The sequence below is a fragment of the Filicampus tigris genome, chromosome 12, assembly GCF_054856515.1.
Source record: "Filicampus tigris isolate MCC_2025a chromosome 12, RoL_Ftig_1.0, whole genome shotgun sequence".
Taxonomy (NCBI): Eukaryota; Metazoa; Chordata; class Actinopteri; order Syngnathiformes; family Syngnathidae; genus Filicampus; species Filicampus tigris.
Window position 1 is genome coordinate 15,552,041 of NC_141228.1, and position 20,974 is coordinate 15,573,014.

The window sequence follows — 20,974 nt, forward strand, 5'->3', positions numbered from 1 at the left end:
ATTGGCACACTAGTAGGACAAAATGTGGAATAAATCCCTTTCCATAAGTTGCTGTCCCCTTCAACTTTATGCCGCGTCATTATTATATGCGTAGACAACAGCAGGCCTCCATCAGATCAACACACCGCCTGGACGCTATTATTGCGTGTAATTGCTGGTAATCTTTTTTTTTTTTTTTTTTACCTTACGGTGACACTTCATTTTCGATAATTCCCGCCGCTCCCTTTTAAGTCGCCAAAGAATCGTGTTAAGTGCTGGAGTGAGAGCGCTTATGTTGGCGTTTAAAGCGTCCTAGTATTTGGAGACGTACAGTTGAAATGAAAAGCAGATGTGCTGATGGATAGGTGCTTTTGAGGAGAGGAAAAGGCGGAGTTGGGGGGTGATCACAAGTGGCCCCACTTTTTTGGGGAAAGGGGATGTCATGGGTTTGATGCAAACATCTGTACCTGAAGTGCAACAAGCTGCCAAAACCGCAAGACAAATGCCTCTGGAAATCAAATGTGACACCTCAAACGTTCACACTTCAGCTCCACAAATCATGACATGGAGCACATAAACGGGTAATAATAACAATAATTGTTATCACATATGCTGTTGTGTCGCAAAATTACATTCAAACTTTCAAAGATTCATAAAATTCAGGACATGAGCAGTACGAATCTTTCAAAAAAAGAGAGACGTTTGACACCTTTAGCTGTTCCTTCCACATCACATTTCTTGATCGATTCCTACCTTTTCAACTTTAGATCTAAAAGGGACGTCAACCCCAAAATTTTCTTTCCAAGAATGTGCAGGCCCACTAGTTGTAAAAGGGCATTCTGATTAATATTGCGTTTATGGAATATAGCAAAAGCTACCACATTTTAGACATCTCAGGGGGCGGCCATTTTGTCATTTCTGTCGACTGAAAATGACATCATAGTTGCTCGGGGCTCAGGTAAAGACCAATCACAGCTCACCTGTTTTCTGAAGCTGAGCCGTGATTGGTTGTTAGCTGAGCGTATATCATATTCCACAAACACAATATTAATCAGAATGCCGTGTTTAGACCAGTGGGCCTGCATAGAACATATTCTTGAAAAAAATGTGTTTGGGTTGACTTCCGCTTTAAGGTCATCCAAAACAATTTTTCAGATTCCCCAAATTTCCCTTTTTTTTCAATATTCCACCTTATAAAATTGACAAATTTATGGAACCGTTTTACAAATGTACCCCTGTCATTTTCTCAATCACACATTCAACATTTCTTTCATTTTAGTTAATTCCACTGCATTTCAGTAGTCAGCTCTCCAGCATTTACACGATTCCTGCAGAAATGGCACTTTCTGACATCGTATATGATCTTTGCAGCCTGCTCATCTTTTGCGTTTCATCCCGAGGCTACGAGTGTGCGACAGCGTCAGAGAGGGTCACTTGTCCGCTACAGATGTTGCGCATTAAGGTCCAAAGCCCTTCCCGGCTTCTCTGAATTTCATAACTCGTGTCTGTATTTGTGTCTGCGGCAAAAAGAGGTCCGGAACTTATTTGTTGGCTTTGTAATGGATGTATGATTGAAAAAGCTTGGGGGCACAAGTAAATGAAAAATAACAATGTCTAGAGAGAAAGCGCTTCTTTAAAGCAGGTGCGGAGTGAGGGGAAGGGGAAAAAAACTCGATTAAATGATTACACGCGCGCAAAAATGTTGGGAGTTTTTTGCAGTGGGATTACTGGGAATGGCAGACATGAGAACTTCCATGGGAATAAAAATCAATTTGTTCTGGCTGATTTTAGCCGCTCTCAGGCAGGCGTCTTAACTTGCTCGATTTTTCTCATGGTCACTTGACCACAAAATAATCTCAAATTATCTGTGAATATGAAAGATAAAACTTCTTAAATCCTCCAGCAGCAAGTATTAATGATTGCTAGACACGGAGCCAAAAAGATCTAACAATACTGTGGTGCCTTTCAGTGGTGCCAGACCCAATTTACACATTTTTCAAGATGCAAGATGAAGTTGTCATTCGGCCGATTTTTTGCTCTGACTTGTGAGCAAAAAAAATATACAAGTGCTGTTTGGTGGGAGTGAACTCAACTCACAATAAGCAGCAGTTTGAAAGATAGTGAGCTGTCAAACTAAACATATAACAAATAGAATTGCGGGTTGCATGAGCCTGTAAATTTGTTTAGCATAATGCTAACACCTACTGGGAAATGTCATACGAGGGCTAATAAAAGCATCCACTGTATGTGGCAGTGTTACAACCCTTTATACAATACTCATGGGCATATATTCTATATCTTCTGTGAAAAGTGACTAATAATTACTGCATCTTATAGTCACAGTAGTGGTGAAATTCCTCTTCATCTTTGTCTGCATAACTGTATTATACTGCCCTCTGGTGGCTAAGTCGCATACACCAGTAGGAGCCGCAATGAAGTAATTATATTGGATAGAGTGGTCAATTATTTATATTCTATTTCATTGCATTATTACTACATGAGTTTATAAAGTACAGTATATTTTTTCCTATAAAAAAAAAAAAAAACACATTACAAAATGTTTGCATTTTGTCCCCTTGTCAAAAAAGTCACTAAAGACACAGTTGCCAGGGATGTTACTAAAATGTTGTAATGATTCTGTGGTGCGAAGTGTTAAAAGAGTTATGTATTTTTCCTTCCCAATGTGTTCGGAAAATATTCAGGTCACATTGGCAAATCTTCACGTGTACTGTCAAACTGAGTTGGTTTTTGGTGTATCTAAGTATTGCCCATTTGTACTTTCTGTATTGTGTTCTGTTTGTACATTCCCTTCGTATTTGTACTTTCTGTTACTCTTCTCTTCGTATTAAGATCTCGGTTTTCCGGTGGATACTTCCGTGTTTGTCATGCGGTCACGTGAGTAGCGCGTTCAATCCAATTGCTGAAATGCGGAAGCGATTGTCCGCTGGCCGAGGAGAAAGTGACACATGTGGGGGATTGTTTGCTGCAGGAGCCGATTATCTGAGCCGACTGCCGAGTGAGTGAGCAAGTGAAGCGGAGCGTATGCCCAACTGACGGAATTGGCCAGGTCGATGGTGAGCTAGGAGCCCAGGATTGAAACTTGGAAATTGCCTGGAATAGAACTGAACCATCACTGCTCTGGTCGGGCTGGTAGGAGACTGCATTTTAGCCAGCCGATCCCCTTCATTGAACTTAAATTGACTGGAATTTTGAGTTCAAAGAAAGAAAAATTACGTTGAAATAAAAGACATTCGAAATACTTCATTTTTCATTATTTTTTTTATTTATTATCATAATCGTAAAATCGGGTTTGAGAGAAAATAATCTGGATTTTCTTATTAGGCAAAATCGAACAGCCCTAGTCTCAAGTCTTAACTTTTATTGGCCCTATTTTCATGACCAGCGCAAGTCGAACGCAAAGTTCAGGCTAACTATTTACTGTGCACATGTTTTCATACATGGGCATCGGTAGAAAGTGGCATTTGCGCCATTGTGGGAGTGAACACAGCCAACTAACATTCTGGCCAATGGCTCCACTCATTCCTTTTAAAGCCAGTGCACTAGAAGCACACACAGTCTCTGATATTGCATAAGCAGAAATGGACTCACTGGAATCCACGCAGAAGATTGAAGCCCGAAAGGTCCATTTAAAAAGAACTACAAGCAGACCTCCACTTGTGGATCATTTGAAGTTGGCCAGGGCGACCACAGAATACATCCGCTATGAAATGGACACTTGGGAACTGCCTTTCTCCCCGATCGTGCGTGCGTCCCCCGCTCCCCCCACCACACCCACCTCCACATAGCTGTGTTGCTTTGAAGTTAATAAAGATGATGAAGATGAATTGAATCCTACAATGATTCAGAGGCTTCCATGCACGCTGTTATGAATGAAACCACAATGACATCCAGCACCACATTTCAGCGGAGCTCAGAATCTGTCTGCCTGCAACTCAATCAAATCCACAAAAATCACATTATGCCACCTGCGCCACAACTTAGACCAGCTCTGAGCTTGTCTACTTTCTCAATGCAGACTAACCTTAAGCGAACTAAATTTGACCCTTTCTTATCTTTTGAATGCATGTCCAACTGTTCAATGCTACCGATACTGTTTGGACCACTCAAAACAAGTGTGTGATCCATGAATTGACTCATAATACATTTTTTGGTTCAATTAGTAATTTATTCATCGATCATTTTGACAATTGATCAATGGTACCTTGCCATCAGAGAATCATGGAGATTTACTGTAGTTGCTACTACATTTCAAAAAAGCATCAAACAAGTTAAATTAGGAGAAAGATGGATAGTTACAAAAAGGGGAGGTATAGACAAAACAATCAAATTAATTCTCAATTTACAACTCTAGCCCCTGACATTACTCATTAAGCCACGCCTCTTAAAGGCACACAACAAACACACAAGTACTTCAGTACGGACAGTAATTACGCTTTATAAAACCAGCCAATTTCTTTACATGCTCTCATTTTATGTTGTTTTTGTAATGTAATACAGTGCATTTTTTCTTTATTTCTTGTTTAATTTTTAGGGGCCTGGAATAGATTAATGGCATTTCAATCCATTTTGAAGGGGAGATTTATGCATTTTTTCTCGATTTGCAGCCATAGCGGGGCTTGACTGTACTTGCTTAAAAAAGCAACAATAAAAACAAGATGACTATTACTGTAATCACAAAAATCAAGACTATTTTACAATGTGCACAGTCCACAAACCACATGAACGGCCACCATTCTGACAATTACTATCAAAACAAGATTTTGTCCAGAAACCGAGGAAGTTGCCAAGATTAATCAGAGACCATCACAAAGCGTTTTGTCATCAGCCAAACCACATCCCATAAGTGGACAGAAAAGAGGCTGAGAGTGGTCGCGGAATGTTTGACACGATACTCTTGGCTGGTGAGGCGGATAGTAACAGACACCTTTTATACATCATTTCAGTACATTTGTAAACAAAAGGTGCCAGGGTGGGAAAAAGAAGTGATTGACTACAGCTGACTAACGATGACAAGAATGTGTTGTGTTTGGGCTTGTACTGCCAGATACTACCCAAAATGTCAAGGTTTAAAAAAATATCAAAATGAATCCAGCAGAATGTAAAATCAGCTTTCCCCATTGAAATGATTGGAAATTCCATTAATCATTCCGGCGTGCCCCCCCCCCCCCCCCCAAAAAAAAAAAAATTAAGTGTGTGCTTTTTAGTTAGAAAAATAACACTATGGTACTTCTATTCGCATATAACTGGCACCCAGCAACAAATTATTGAAAAAAATAAGGAACAAAATAAGGATGTTTCTCATGAAAAATGGGGTTGGATTCCCCCTTCAAAAAAAAAAAGATTGAAGAAAAACATGTGAATATATGAATCTGCAGGTGCCCAACGGCAAGTGTGTAGGGGTCCACTGTACCGTACTTTATAAAAGCATACTGTAGTAACATCATCAAATAGAATGTAAAGAATTAATAATAATAACAGTTTTTTCTGCGATTTTTGTTCATCTCAATGCACATTGTGCTGCTTCTGATGTGCGTGCTTTGGCCACTTGGGGGAAGTATTATACAGCCATAGACGGTCTCTCAGTAAGTCACAGTAATAGCAATTATTTTTTTGCAGAGGATAGAGAATATATTCCTATGATTATCATTATTTGATAATTGAGTTGAGTTGCCACCATACAGCCCTCCCATCTGCGATATTTACTAGCCGAACTACAGTTCATATCTTGAAAAACATATACGTCGGATCACTCGCATCTCAAGGCATCACAGGAGAAGGGTTTGTTTACTAGCGATGTCAATGGAAATCATTCGAACTTCTGTCATCAGGAAGTGTGTGGGACATCATGGCGAAGGTCTGAAGGACTGGTGAGCAATATTGCTCCAGAACCGGTCCAGTCAGACAGTCGGCTGCTCTGTACACAGAGACAGCAATAAATAGTGGCCGAGTGATGTAACGGGCGAGTTTTTTTAAAGAGCGATGAGCATGTGAAAGCTGGTTGGCTTCCCAACAGCATTTCCTGCTACAGCTAAGCCTGGATAGACCGTTGTAAAGAAGTCTCGGTATCCATGTCAACATTGTGATTATTCCGACACGGCATTAACAAGACAGGTCATTTTCAATTCATTTTCTGGCAAGAGCGGACAGCGCCAGGAACTCAACTGTTCAAAACGCCATCGTAACTAATCATGAAAAAAAGATATTTTAGGCTTCTCTCAGCGAGTTTTGAATTTGTAACTCAGATGTTATGCTGGGTTAGGATTACCCTATCTGTTATTTAAAGGCCTTCTCAGCAATAATAGAAAAGTCAAATGCCTTCGAAGTCAGGTTCATCCATTTTCTGTCCTTGGATGGAATCATACTGGTGCCATTTGACTTTGAATTTCTCATTTTGGTTTTGAATTTCTAACATAAAATGTTTTTTAAAGGCGACCGACAGTATTTTTTCGGTGTCAGTGTCACATAACTAATGGAGCGTAAGGCCCGCCACACACTAGTTTGGGTGGAACATTACAAAAAAAATTACAGTCGACGACTCTTTGCCACATACCAAGCAATTGACAGGGTTATAAAAGTTGAGGATATTTCATTATAGTTAGTCTTTATTTCATTTTGACTCTTTTTTTATTCAGTTAGTTTGAACGAGCTTTTACAGCAAAACCAGATTTTTTTAATGCTTCATTTTTGTTTAGTTTTTATTACTTGCAGAATTTGTTGTAGGTTTTTTTTTTAATATATTGAGTGTTGACTGCAAGATAAAAAAAAAAAAAGCTCACTAAATATTGTGTAATAATGTAAAGTAAATTACAATTCTCAAACCACTGATTGACTTTCCTAATTCTATATGGATGTACAGCAATACTAAAACAAAAGCAAATAATTTCAAATCAATGCCGAAAACTCATGTGTGATATTAATTGACAAAGACGAAAACGAAGGAAATTTTTGCTATGATTAAAGTTAGTTAGTTAGTTAGTTAGTTAGTTAGTTAGTTAGTTAGTTAGTTAGTTTAAAAAACGTATCCAGGTTTGGAGGCCCCACCTACGATACTGTACTGGATTTTTTATTTATTTTTAAATGGAACCATAAAAAACATTGAAGAATGCCCACAAAAGAAGAGGAAACGAGTGGGAATAAGGAGAATGTGGACATTTTGAGAGGCTGTTGAAAATGATCGCCCCATTTACTGACTGCATTTGCTTTTCAACCACAAGTACATAATAAATTACAAATAGAGTTAAATATTACTGTAAAACACAAGTAATACACATTTTATATACAGTACTGGTATAGCTTGGCGGATGTTAGACGACTGGGTTTCGCTTACACACTTGTGTTATGTTTTATACAACACAGTGCTATTTTTGATCATTTCCTATGGGAAAGCTCGACCTTGGAGGCTCCACTGTAAGAGACATCTCGCATAAGGGATACATATTCGCAGAGTCTGACATGTATCATTCTGCCTTGAGTTCATCCCTGCATTGGGGGCCTGTTCATTGTGGTCTGAGAAGCTGTCAGTGCAAAACTCACAGTGTGCCTTCAGTCTTCTTCAGCCGTCACCCAATATTTACACGCAAAGCCCAAGTTGTGAGAGAATCCGATTGAACACAGATGTCGGGGAAATTCTTGTGAAATGACAGTGGCCAAACACAACCGCAGAACATGAGAGTATGTTGGTACTGAAGACGCAAGGAAGATCACGGAGCATTAGTGCCCGACGACGCTTGCAATTTGACAAGCGGACTTCTGTAAAACAAGTGACCAATTCGCAGCAATTACTGTATACAGTCAACTCCCGTTTATTATGGGGGGGATACGTTCCAGATCCACATGCAATAGGTGGAAATCCACAATGGAGACCATATGAAAAATATTTACTGTACATCGTATTAGCTCTCCCATCCACTTTAAACGCATTCAAACATTAAAACACAATTTCTTGGCCAATGTTTTCTCTCTCTTGACAATGCATTACAATTGCTGCCCAGCCAAAAATCCCTGTATGTTCACAACGTTAACACTAGCTAACACATTAGCTAATGAATTTACAAAATACTAGGCGCCAGTTTTTACGCTGAGAAACATAAGTGCTGTCTATGAAAATACAGCAAAAATGTTTAACCAAACCATAATAAGTCTGTCTATTGAAAGTATGCTAATTGAATGCGAACATATAAAACAGGACGCCATAGACCAGCTAGCTAAACTTAGCACTGAGAAGTCACCTGTGTTTACAGTTGAAGAAATTGCAGGTAATTCAATGAATGACGCATCGCTTGAAAAAGACTTCTATACAGGATGAACGCCGCATTAGCCTAATACTCAGAGGGGAAGCTTGTTGTTTAAAAGTGGGCCAAAAACCAGATGTTTTGAGAACCGAAAGAGGGGAATCCGATTTCACTTCCTACTTCTTTGTTACATCAGCAAAAATAACCAGATCTTATCTTTGAAATGGATACCCCCAAAGCATGCATAACAGCTTGAACGTTTTACATTTCCTTTTTCCGTTAAAGTACTTGGTCACAGTTCCCGCAATGAATATTAGCTTGTGGGGATCAATGCGGTTAACTGTGCCCGAAAATGTTGCCGTTTGAGATATGAACCAGAGGTCAACTCAAACGTCTTTCTACACTGACCCTGACCTATTATTAGATTACATAAACACTTGTAATTTGCACAACAAGAGTGTTGTTTTAACGTGCTCAACTTTGGGGGAATTTACGGTAGTCTTATCTTAACCTCTGCAAATTTTGGGGTTCAATTCCAGGGAGGATTTAGTAGTTTTGATTTTATCTTGGCAACTTAAAGGGGAATTTATGGTGCTCTTACTTTAACGTGCTCAACCTTTGGAGAGATTATGGTCATGTTTTTTGACACGCGGCAATCTTTTTTTTTTTTTTATGTCATCTTATTTTACCTGGACACCTGTAGGGGGATTTACGTTGTTATTCTACCGCTGCAACTTTTGGAGAATTTACGCAGCTAGTCTTATTTGAACCCGTACAACTGCAACGACATTAGTTTTAATTTATCCTACATAAACTTTTTTTTTCCAGTTTACCTATGCAACTCTGTGGGGGATGACAGAGTTTTGTTTTCACCTCTGCAACTTTCGAGTAATTACGGTAATCCCTCTTGAACCAACATTGTTTTTAACCATTTATTTAAAACCAGTGCCATATGAAGTTCACAATCCTCTATTACTGTTCATTCACCAAATGCTTTGGTAATTCTGAGCACCCCACCAACCCCCTGGCCCCTTCCACTCCGAGACCCTCCATCTCTTTTTAACCTTCAGATGAGCCCGTTGTTAGCCACACTATTGGCCTGAGCGGGGATGGCAGGACTCGCGAGCTCCTGCAGTTCCAATGACTAAAGCACAGCGGGGCCCTGTTAAAAATCCCCAAATGGTACCAAGTGACACCTATGGAAACACATTCAATCTTGTGCGGTAGGAGGTCAATATACAGCTATTTACACAGACAGGGCCACCATCCAAGAGCTTTATGGCCAAATATATTCTCACAGTGTAAGCATTTTAGATATGCGGGCGTTAAAACCCTCCTGTGTTTTGCCGTCTCTTATTTAATGGTTGTAATAAGATTCTCTTTGTTATGGTTTCGCCACTGGCTGTGCGAAGCAGCCTGGGGTTTTATGGCCAACGCAAGACACGGGTTTTGTCCTTGCGGCAAAAATGTTTCAAGATACCACCGCCTCTGACCAACTGGGGACCGAGTCGTCAGAATAGAATGCAGAAAGCGCTGGATGCTTCAAACCGTTTGATGGAATAATCACACAAAATCCTGTCAAAGGCAAAGAACCATGGCAAGTGCAAAAGGGCATACAAGCACTTCATTGATAGTCCAGAAAATGTTAGGGGGATGGGGATAGAACCCTGCAGCAGAAAAACAGCAAAAAGGCACCATTAATTGATGTCCCCTCATCTCCTAAATAAAATGCCATTATAAATGTTGCTTTACTTTCCAATTTGATTTTAGTCAGACTTTTTGAAGCAGATTTATCATGAAACCTGAGGTTCTACTGAGTAAATTGAGGCGAGGTCGTTGTTGCAGTTCTATATTGACACTTTTTCTGCCATTTTCGTTTTGGTGGTGTGCCGCGAGACTTTTCGAATGTAAAAAATGTGCCTTGGCTCAATGGAAGCTGGGAAACACCGCTCTTGAGTACTGCTACGCTATTATGCCAAACAGAGTCAAAGCCGTTGATGTTGAGTTGATAGAATTCTGGAGCGCACGTGTGGTGAGAACAGGCCTAATCAGATGATAACAAGCAGAAAATGAAGAAATCATTTTCACTCACTTGGCCTTTTTTCATGTGTGTTTTTTGGCTTTGCCTAGCCCGCGAACGTTGGGTCTGAATTAAGTGTCATGCCTTTCACATAACCTGGCATTCATTTGTGAGGCACCATAAACAAAATATTCATGTTAACCCTGACCTCCTTTCCAACGTGGCCTTCCAAAACCATAAAAGGGTTTGCTCCTCATTTATTTTTTTTAGTCAAAGAGCTTTGAAATGCTAATGTTTGTTTCCTCGCGTGTAGAAAAAGCCTTCTTAAAAGCAATTTGATGTGAAATATGGATTCCGGCCATTTGACATCATCCCTAAAGTAAACACGCGGGTTCTCAGTGTGTGCTGTTAAATAAGTGTACCTTGGCAGGCCGCGTGTACATACGCTAATGCCGGACTCCTTCACGGCTCGCAGCTCTCGAGGCTTCTAGACGACTGGCATTTTTACAGTGGCCAACGCTGGCAATAATTTCTTGTCAAATGACAGGTCTGGCACTACAAAATTGGCTCATGTGGTCAACTGTGCATTTACATTTACAGCGAAAGCTATCAAGGACGTGGCTTTATCAAGGCCTGTTGACTTTAGCTGGATTGTGGTTGGAAGAACATTAAATAGCTCATAAACTCTCAATGCCTTGAATGGATGTGCGTCCTTGCAAAAAATCAGACAATCCACTTTTGATTGCTGGAACAAAACACAGGATTCCTTTGAATATGGGTGTCCAAACTGTGGCCCGCTATTCAGTTTTGCGTGCATACCAGTGGTTCACAAATGTTTTACACCAGTACCACAGTACCGACTCAAAAAACAACTGGCTCTCCAATATAAGTATTTGACCAAGCACGTGAAGATTTTGATCCAACAAGGAGTAAAAATGACCCATACTGATGTGTTAAAGTTTCCAAGAAATGGGTTAGCAGGTTATCAGTATAGCTGTGGTTATAAACAATTTCATTTCTAACATTTTCTTAGAACAAGCAACTTCTTGCTGTCATGGATAAACACAGCAAGTCACTCGCATGGTCATTTTGGCACAGTTTTTACAGAACCCGGACGTTAGACGGAACCCAGTGGGTTAGGAAACAACCTAGCGTTTTTTAGTGTGTAGTTAAAGATGAATACAACTGAACTGTACCACTACACAGAGCCCGCATACCATTAGCAGTACACGTTAAACACTTTGAGAATCACCGTCCGAAACTATTTGCCTTATCACCTTTAACAGGAAGCTGTGATGTAGCAGTTTTTCAAAATACAGTCTTCCCTCGCTGCTTTGCGGTTCGGTTATTGCAGCTGCTGTCTATCGCGGGCTTATCATTTGTGACTTCATCGATTGCAGTTTTACCTTGCTAGTTCACGGGTTTTCTTGCTGTTTTTCTTGCTTATGTCGGATCTGTCAAAAAATGTTGATTTGTTTTCATTTTTAGGGGAAATTTGTTTGACATAAATCAAGAGCAAGAACATTAGAGCTCATTTCCCTCAAAATCCCCGTACCGTCATCGTAAGTGCGTTTGAAAATACACTTCGAGCGCGCTGCTTCAATCAGACCATTCGGAAACTCAGAACGTTGTTCAATAGTGTCGTTCAATTATTCAGAGTGCCCCAAAAAAAATGCAAAACTGGGGCCCGGATGAAACGTTCACCAAAGAACTACATTAAAGTTTTCCTTTTTAGTTTAAAATGGCTTACGCTAACCAGAATCCTGCCTTGCATTGTTGTCAAAGGTAATGATCCTGGTGGGTTAAAGCCTCTTTTGGCTCTGGAAAGCCATATTGTAGGAACCACAAGCCAGTTGCCATGACTACCGTTGTTCTCTTCTTCTTCTTCTTCTTCTTCTAAATAGAAGATGAAGAACTTCCGCCGAAGAACAAGGATTTACAGTGCCAGTATTTGTTATTCATTTCACATTTTAAAAGTAAAATTTATTAAGTGTAGCAAGTATTGAGAAGGGTGGAAACAGTTGGGGTGGGCTTAATAGAGGTGTCAACCACTAATTCGTGACAATTCATCTATTGCAGGGGACCATGGAATGTACAGTATCATCCGCGGAAAGTTCGGAAGCTCTGTAACTATAAAATATGTAAAAACAAAAATTAAAAAAATAGCTTGGCGGATTGCTTTTGGCGTGCATATTTCTATTTTTATGTACGGGGCCGGCCCTCTGCAGAAAAAGTTTGGACGTCCCTTCCTTAGGACAACAATGACTGTTCAGTTGGAAAAGTGCAGAATATTTATTGTTCCCAATGTATCAGATCATTGTCGAAGCTTTGCAAATAATAATAAAAGCGCAAACGCTGGCAGCAGGACTACACTCCTGCCATCAGATACGAGCGGCGAGATAAGGAAAGCAGCACGTATGCGCATTAACATCACTCAAAGCGAACATTATTCATCCTTTTTCAAGTCGCTGCTGAGAGCATTTGAGCTGTGTTGAAAACACGGACTTGGCTCCACATCTGTCTGATGCTAAACACTTGGGCCTTTTAGACATTTCTCAAAGATGACAAGCAATGATGTTTTATTCAGCGTGTCAGGTGTGCCAAGTGATCTTGTCCAAACTTTTGGACTTTGAGCTCCATGTGGATTACGCAGCCAAAATTTGGTTGTGTTTATACAAAAGTCCAGAAAATGTAGCTTGACTGTGACCGTGCTGATGAAATTCAGGCACGCTGGTACTATGAGGGGGAAAAAGTGCTTAGTATTTAAAAACAAGACTGAGTTTTTGATTGCTTTATTTATTTGATTTGGATTGTTACCAGTAGTGGGAAGTAAACAAGTACAAATACTTTGTTACTGTACTATACTTAAATGGATTTTTCAGGAATCTGTACTTGAATAATTCATTTTCTGACAACTTTTTAATGTTACACGGATAGCTGCGTGTTCAATGGGCACAATGACAGCCATATCAATACAGTAAAATCAATGCAATCAATCAATACAGTCCCATGATGACAGCAACAACAACGATTCTGGCATTACTGTACTTAAGTAGAATTTGTCAGGTATCTGGATTTTACTTGAGTATTTCTTTTTAATGACAACTTTTCTTTTTATTTCAGATATTGGTACTTTCTTCTCACTCTTTCAAAATAGTCTTGTTACTTTTTTCAACTGCCACAGTTGACAGCACAATGTAAAAAGATGAAAATGAAGAGTGGTATCTTGTTTAATTGCGACTAATTATATCGTTTGGACACAATTAGATTCACGACATCATCGCTATTCATCCTAAACACAGCCACTGGAAACAGAAATGCAATTCAGACCAACTGCAGCCGAGCGAGTGCTCAGGATTTCACGACAGTACAGTACACGATGTGCTGCGCCGCTAACGCTCAAGGGAAATGTGGTTGACTTTACTCAAAACACTACCACTTTTGTCCACATGGCACCACCGTAATCAATGAAAACCTAAGGTTACACAGTGTTGCTTTAAATGCCTGAATGTATATATTTATGTGGGGGGTCTGTCACACATAATAAAAAATAAAAAAAATCTTGTAAGATCTGAAAATCCTCATGTGTGTATCAGGCCTTATCACTTCACAAATCATCTTACCAACAAATTGTGAAAAGCCCGTAACACAGTATGTCTGTGTGTCCCCGAGCGGAACGACAAAACACGCTGTCAAACTCTATGTAGTGCCGCGGAAGGCAGTGGGCTGTGTAACGCTGTACAACAAGCAGCAGGTATTTGTTAGTTAGTCAGCCTTTGAATTAAGGCAGGGGACGGACAGGGGGTTGTTGCGTTCGGGAGCAGAAGGGCGGGGGTTGCTGTTTTGACTAAGCCATCTCATTGAGGACCCGGTCATGGAGACTCTCAGCATTTGCAAAAGATTAGCCCGCTAGTCCTGATGTAGCGAGCGCAGGTCAGGTAGAGTGCAGGGCTCGGACGGCGGGCGGGTTTCGCCCTATCGCTCCCATCTGCCGCTCATCTCGCAACAGAACGCCCGCTTGTCCGGGTACATGGTACACGGCCGGATAATCAGATTAAAAAGGTTTCGGAGTTCACCTAGTGACGATTTTGCTTCATAAAGCAGCGTGATCCCGCCTGACAGAAAAGAAGAGAGACTATTCTGGTATCATCAAGAGCAATAAGTCAACTTGGCCAAATTTTGCTTTGTTGTGCACAGGGAACGTTCTGTTTTATGTGGTCTCCAGTGTCTGTATCTACGCTAAATAAAGGAACAACAATAGTCCACATGGTCCCAGCCTAGAAATCTAATGAAAACCAACTGTGAGGGAACAATAAAATCATTTGTCATGGGAGAAGGGTGCAGATAAATTCTTAAACGCTTTTTTTGTTCCAATTGGCCCAGGCACTAGTGCGCTGGGCCAAGTGCTCAGCACCTGGTTGTCACGGCTTTGACACATCCTAATTTATTTCAACCTTCAAAGCAATTAGATCGGAGTCCAAACCAGCTGAAAGGCCCTGATTGGGCTTTTTATCTGAGTTCATCAACAACGTCTGGCAAAAAGCGAAAATGACAGAAGAAAGCAATCTTGAAACGCCTCTAAATGGACAACAGATTCTACAACACATTTCCTGCCATGCAAAAATTGATTGTTTGTGAAAACAATCATGTTTTTATGTGAAGAGCCAACATTTCGGTAGATTATTTCAAAATGAAAGAAGTTGTCGGAGATTTGTTTGGATTTTGTAATACAGTTATTAAGAATGTTTCTTTTCAACAAACTCTCTCATTTTTTGTTGAATCTGTTTTGATTAGATTTTGTTTTGTTTCATGTTTTGTCATGTTTTCCTGTCCTGTCCCCTTTCTCATGTCATGTCTACTCATTAGGTTTTTGTTTCAAGCTGTTGGCATCAGCCTTGTTAGACGTGTCAACCAATCAGCCATTTGCATCTTTGTCCAGGTGTGCCTCGTTGTCGTATCAATTTGCTGGTGTGTAGTTCGTTGCTTTCGTTCAGTCTTCGGTTCATTGTTGCTGTCGTGTCGTTTAAACCGAGTCATTTCATGTTCCTGACGTTGAGAGTTGTTTTGCTTTCTTGTTGTGTTAAGTTTCTTCGATACTTTGTATCTTCGATACTTTAAATTTTGATGTGTTGGACTTTGTGGATTTAGGATTTTGAGATTGGTATCAATCGTATTAAGCGTTACTCCCAGCCCTCTACATACAAGTGAAGGGGTAATTTGACATGATATTTACAAGGCCATTTTGTACTGAACAAAAAGAATAGAGTCCCAGAGAATAAGGTGTTCAATGAACAGGGATGAATGGGCATGAGGCTATGATGGTAGTTTTGAGTAGTCGAGTTTTGGTAGTTGAATAAAAACAACGTTTTGAAATCAATGAATAATTGTTTTCATTAATTGTGATTTCAATATCAATCAAAATAATTGCGATTACTATTTTTTCCGTAATCGCCCAGCCTTAAGTTGTAAATAGACTAGTCCAAAGGTACTGCCAGTATGAATCTTTTAAAATTAGCGGTAGTCGGACTAGCCAAAGCTAGTAAGGGTAACCGCTTTGCTCTCTCACAACCATCTTATTTTCATTGCAAATTGCTTGGCCGGAACTAACTGTTGTATAATTAATAATGAACAGCAGTGCGTGGGCGTGAGTGTGCTTCCAGCTGACAAATCAAAAAAAGACAAAAGGACTGTGTGTCCCATTTGGGAAAGACAAATAGTCATGTGACTGACAAGTGTTGCAACAAAAAAGTCGTTGCCACGCCAGGAAATAAAAACTGAAAAGTATTAATTCTCTAATTCAACCTTGCTGTTGAACTTTGGCCCCAAGTTATCTTGATCTTTTAAATAAATGCTCACAGCTCATTAAGTCTCTTTAAAATGATACAGACATTTTATACACGCACATTTTTTTAAATCGGCTCCCATTTGAGATTCTAGTGTCCAACATCATGTTTGCGTTAGGCGCAGAATTTGGAAGCTGACTTCTCTGTCTTGAGGGGAATGTAAAGCATGCATACTAAAACTGTTGCTCCATGTAATGTGGATCCATTTAACCCTTAAATACTGTTCTTTTTTCACGCACACACAGTATGTTCATTTTAGGTAAAAAAAATATCCTTGTAATAATCGTCTATATCAGCCATTCTCAAAGTGTGGTAAGTGCACCACTAGTGGCATCCTCCTAGTGACAAAGTTCTTACCAATGAATGCATGAAACAATCACGTACAGCGGAATGTTTTTACGGTGAACAAATTCACTTGTGTTAACTGACACAAAAGTAAAATGCATGTGCATCGTCTTTAAGAATTGTTTTTAAACATGTAAACGTGATTAGGTGCAACTACTTATTTGTGTAATACATTTTAAATGAATCAATATTTAAGTACGTGGGTACTGGTTGTATACGGGCTCCCTCTAGTGGTTCACAAAATAATCACTGGATAAGTACAGTTCAGTTGTGTTTAACTCTTCCGTATGTTGTTTGGGAAACATTCATTTAGGTATAATTTTATTCAAATTTATGTGCAATACATATGAATTGAATGACTATTTTAAAGCATTTTTCAAGAAAAGTGGACCGCCACTTTATGTAGGGGATTGGGACGAATAGCGAAAACCAGTGAATATCTGACGTTCAATGAAAATGCTTAGAAAAAACAACAATTTACATGTTAACCAAAATTCTTGAATAACAATAATAATAATAATAATAATATCATCAATATTCATTTCCATGAAAAAGGGGTTGTATTCCCACACAAAATGTGTCAAATTATTTTAAAATATGTTTTAAAAATACTGGAAAAACAATCTGTGAAATGCATGGGTGCCGAAACGCAAACCTGCAGGGGTCCCCTTCATTTTCCCATATTTATTATTGTTACAACTGTACATCAATTTAGAGTGGCTTGCAAAAATAATAAATACACTTCATAGGAAAACCTCTACTCCATTTTCTTTAATTTAATGTTGGTCATTTTCCACACTGGTAAATCTCAAATCTATTTTAGTGGACACGGGTCAAATTTAACTTCAGTGTAACCAAACTTTATTGCACCTGTACAAAAGAATGACATTTTAAAATGTTTTCATTTTTTGTGTATTTTGGCTCACTTTTGAAACAGTCAGCAAAATTCAGGGTGAATGGAGAACATTTGGGGTATTTTTATCACTGTCAAATGTCAAAACAGGCCAAATTTGACCTGAACACTATGTAAGGCTTAACACACTTTATTTTTGTTTTGCTCTGCACAACCGAAATGGGTTTAAAAAAAAGAAAGAGTGGTGCCACTTTCAATCTTAGAAGCTGTAAGTCAAAGAATTGTGCAGGGGGAAAACTGCTTACAGAGGAATGATTTCCTCATTTACGAGGACAGGAAAACACTGCCAAAAGACAGTGTTCCTTTTCGATGCAATTTGATGTGGCTCGTATAAAGCAGCCGTACGCAATGAGAGGAGAGCAGATGTCTCTGGTGTTGCCAGTGGAAACACTGGAGCAACAAACTCACCCGCGGGTTGTGTTTCTCCACTTCCAGCAGGTGAAACAAAGCAGAGAGCTCGATAAGTCAGCGTCATCTTTGATTCCTTCAGCTTTCCAATTGGCGTGCGTGCAGCCAATGAGATGATATATAGCTTTGGGAATACGGAATACTGTGCGACATGGAGATTTTTTTTTTCCTCACTAAGCTAGTACCTTGAGATACGATTGACCCAGCTAAGTTTTTTTTTTTTTTTTTCAAGCTGTTTATTGCCACAAGCAGTGGAGGTTTACTCTCAAACTAAACATAAAACAAAGAGAAGTACGCCTTCTGTATTTAAAACAAGCATATGACTCAGGCTTAGTCCGTTTGGCTTAATGCTAACATACAGTACAATGCAAAACACCATAGACGGGCTAACCAAGAGCAATACTTTTAGCAGTAGATATTTGAAAACAAACGGTGGAGCAACTCATGTAGACAGTCACTATAAAACATTCACAGGCAAATATTTTTTATCTTCTGCAAAAAAAACCAAAAACGACAAATATTACTGCCAGTACTGAGCGGTTGTGACCGTCTCCATGTACAGTATGTCTATATGTCTGTCTGTGTTATACTGCCCCTAGGTGGCCAAGGTGGACATACCAGAAGGAGCAGTACAATGTCTATGACGAAAAACAAAATGTGATTAAAACTGTTTAAATTCTTTACATTCTATTGAATTATGCCATTATTGTATGTTTTTATAAAGTACAATATTATGGTGGGAAACGTTTCATATTAAAAACCAGAGCTGGGCAGCGCCTAACCGCCACAGAGTTCCCGTCTGTATATTTAATCAACCCACGTGGTCCCAGTCGGTCCGAGTCAGCTAAACCGCGTAGAGAACGGACTTAACCTGTACCACGTCACACGCAGGCGCCGCACTCCTGACATGCGGCCGAGTAAGGAAAAAATACAAAATAAAACAGTGTCATGTACATTGCGGTCCCACAGACGCAATGACATGTGCCCCAAATTGTTTTTATTTCACCGATCACGCTGTGTGTGTGTCAGTTGTTTTTGTTTGATATTTTGTTTGCCGGCGTGTCTGCTCATGCGGCTGCGTGTGACATGAAGATTACGTTCTCGATGCCGATTGGCTGTCATCAACGAGGGACGGACTGGGGCCACATGGGTCGTTTAAAAATGCAGACGGGAACTCGTGGTGGTTAGGCGATGCCCAGCTCTGTTAAAAAAAATAATAATTTTGGGAGGCTGGAACAGATTTCAGTAGATCCCTGCCTGCATACTCGCAGTACTGCACTCGAATATGCAGATTTTCTCTCTCTCTCTCTCTCTCTCTCTCTCTCTCTCTCTCTCTCTCTCTCTCTCTCTCTCTCTCTCTCTCTCTCTCTCTATATATATATATATATATATATATATATATATACACACATATATATACTTAAACGTATAATGTGAGGAAGTGTAGGATTTTGAGTGAGGTGCACTGTTCAGGTTAATACTTGATGCTCGAATGTCAATGTTACCAAAGGCCGGGAGACTGGCCAGCCCCAAATCGTGGACGTTAATAAAGTTTGGAGGATCCCTGGTAGCTCTGTGATCTGCATTGCTTGAGGTTATTTTCACAGACGATGATATTTGAAAGACAAGGCCGCTTTTCAGTGAGCATGGAGATAATGCGGTGATAAGAAGATGCAATTTCCCACGATGTGATGTTGTTTTTATTGTGTGGGAATATTTGTTCTGCACGAGAACTTGTTGTTTTGTTGAATTTGCCAGTTTTCCCAATTTATGACAATACTTGTCAAGGGGAGTGGGAACTAGGGAAGGGCGTAACAATAAAACATTCCAATTTTAAGATGTTCAGTTAATTCAGGCCAAAAACAGAGCTATTTTAAAATTCCAACGACAATGTTCCCTCTAAGCTACGCATGAGAAATTGCGCACTTTTCTCACCCATGATTTGATTTGATTTCCATCCCAGTTTAATCTACAAACAGCACATCACACCATTCCACTTCCCTTACAGTCTCAGTAGCACGACCGGGGAGGCACACTCGGTTGTTCTACTATAGTTTGAAGCATTCATTGACACTCAGCACTGATGAGATGCTGCAGGCGACACGTAGACCGCTCCATCGGGAAGTTCAAACACAGGCGTAGTTTACGAGCCAATTAAATCAGGCTCTTTCACAAGTTTCAGGAGTCAGGTGACAAGAAATGTTCCTGTTTTATGAACATGTTTTCCATTATTTTAGAGTACAGTGGACAATGTGTGTCCACATTGATCCAAATTGTATTGAGACTTAATTAAGCTTAAAATGACCCGTGGTGCTAAAATAAAAGTAACAAATTAGGGCTGACTTTATTCGTGGCACAAATCTCTATTCAATCATATGTTCTGTTTTGAATGGTTTGGTTTGAATTTTCTTGTGACATACCTATATTATCTCAGCATCGTGAATGACTTCCAATTTGCACTGAATTTTCTCTCGATAGGCTTTGCTATTATTTAATTGGTGATGGTTCTGACAACATGATGCAGACAAATCTTTGAGTAGCACTCGCACTCGAGAAATCTTATCGCATTCTTACTGATGAAATGCATGTAACACTTCACCCAGACTTATTGGTACAGATTTACCTCCTTCCGCATTACTTGATTGATACAAACCATGTCAGCTTCAATATGTTCAACCCTTTTAGGACATCTTGGGAAGTACTTCCAATATGAAAAAAAAAAAAAATATATATATATATATATATATATATATATATATATATATATATTCACACACAATTTGTACAAAAAATTATCTAATTTTGTCTGTTGACTTTGTTAACATAACGAGCCTTGGTAGCCGCTGCACTGCAACACACATCAGGAATAAGTCATTCCTCCGCAACACTGGGTTTCCATTAACAACCTATAATAAACTATATCAACTGTACTATTGGACTATATAATTTTTTCATGGTCCTCCAGGGTAGCACCAGCCAATGGCAGTCAGCGCCCCCGGGCACCGCCCCGTGGTCGCTTCCTGGCAGAGAGAAAGCGTGAACAAGAGTGAGGATAAAACTGGAAAATTTCGGGTCTAATGAAGACATAAAACTACCTCGGGCTCACGTCGTGTTTGCCCATTTGTTTGTGACCACTCGCTTGAAACTAGAGTTGGATTAATGAAAAACACGAGTGGTCTTATAAAAAGATGACAGATTTACATAAATTGGAGTA

At 39.7% G+C, this 20,974-nt stretch overlaps 1 protein-coding gene across 3 annotated transcripts in view; it reads right to left on the reverse strand.

The window, feature by feature from the left end:
• Positions 1 to 20,974, reverse strand: part of glis1b (GLIS family zinc finger 1b) — a 93,524-nt gene that overhangs the window by 62,913 nt on the left and 9,637 nt on the right. The window contains exon 1 of one of the 3 annotated variants that reach the window (XM_086046636.1): positions 733 to 877. The exons of the other annotated variants lie outside the window; for them this stretch is intronic. The gene's annotated coding sequence lies outside the window, so the exon portion shown is untranslated. Of the gene's footprint in view, positions 1 to 732; positions 878 to 20,974 lie in introns of those variants that run through there. 3 annotated transcript variants of the gene reach the window in all.